This window comes from Lactuca serriola, chromosome 3, assembly GCF_051521515.1.
Source record: "Lactuca serriola cultivar US96UC23 chromosome 3, Lser_US96UC23_V15, whole genome shotgun sequence".
NCBI lineage: Eukaryota > Viridiplantae > Streptophyta > Magnoliopsida > Asterales > Asteraceae > Lactuca > Lactuca serriola.
In genome coordinates this window covers 126,067,887-126,069,153 of record NC_136410.1, presented here as the reverse complement: position 1 = coordinate 126,069,153, position 1,267 = coordinate 126,067,887, and the positions used below count along the sequence as shown (strand labels likewise).

At 39.4% G+C, this 1,267-nt stretch overlaps 1 non-coding gene across 1 annotated transcript; it reads right to left on the bottom strand.

The window, feature by feature from the left end:
* Positions 1–322: 322 nt before the first annotated feature.
* Positions 323–429, bottom strand: LOC145096359 (small nucleolar RNA R71). Its single transcript, XR_013703768.1, has one exon. It is a non-coding gene; the product is annotated as a small nucleolar RNA R71 (small nucleolar RNA).
* Positions 430–1,267: the final 838 nt, after the last annotated feature.

Genomic DNA, 1,267 nt, shown 5'->3' with positions numbered 1-1,267 from the left:
GTCCGTGGTTAGTACAACATGCAATTACTGCCACTACCAAATTCAGCTGAAAGGACACATCCTTACTGCACTTAAGGATATTCCATTTTATGGGAAGGATCATGAGGATGCTTTTAAGCATTTAGATAAGTTCAATGACATTGTGGATTATGTCAATACCCCTAGTGTTCCTAGAGAGACAATTTTATTGAGGATGCTACCAGACACTTTTAAAGTAGCGGCAAAAGACTGACTGAAGGCACTACCACCTGGCGTAATCACTACTTGGTCCCCGATGCATGAGCTGTTTCTAAAACAGTTCTGCCCACCTTCAATGATAGCTAAACTCAAGAAGGCTATAGCCAATTTTGAGCAAAATCCAGGTGAGTCACTTTACGAGGGATGGGAACGTTACAAAGTTTTGTTAAGGAATTGTCATCAACATGACCTTAACATTCAACAAGAAGTATCCATATTCTATGACGGGGTCGATGTCATGACCAAAAAACTCCTTGATTCTCAAGTACCACTTACAAAGAAAAATTTAGGGAAAGTCAAGGAGTTAGTTGAATTTCCAAAGCATTCTCATGAGTACCACAATCAAAGAAATGATGGAGTTAAAGGAAGCGGGGGTGGAAATTCTGCAGACATGGTTGTTATAATGGCCATGCTTGATACATTCGATAGGAGGATGACCAAGATGGACCAGCCAATACATGCTATCAGAGTTGGTTGTGAAAGGTGAAATGATCCACACTTGACTAAGGATTGCCACTTGGATGAAAATGGGTATAAAAAATCTCAAGTTTACTATTCTAGTAGGGATAAATATGATGAAGATTGGAGAAAACCAAAGAAGGAGTGGCTGCGATATGGCGAATACAAGAAGCAAAAAGAAGAAAAATATAAGCAAACGGGCCGAGGCCTCTACCAAAAAGAGCAACCACCAGCCAAGAAGAATGTTGACTTCGAAAACATGTTGACCCAATTTATGGAAGCTTCCGAGAAAAGGCATGATGATACCAATGCAATGCTAAAAGAGCACATGAAGATGATGAAAGAACAACTTGCAATGATTATTGACCTGCAAGCCTCATTAAGAAATCGTCAAGCATCAATCTATAATCCCGAAGTTCAACTTGGTCAATTAACAACTTTGGTAAACAACAATTTATCCTAAAAAAATCCTAAAAAACAAACTCAATCCCATGTCATGATGATCGAAACCGAAGACAAGGCCATTTTTGAGTTCTTAGAAGCATTAGAGGAGGAGCCAAAACCAGCCGAA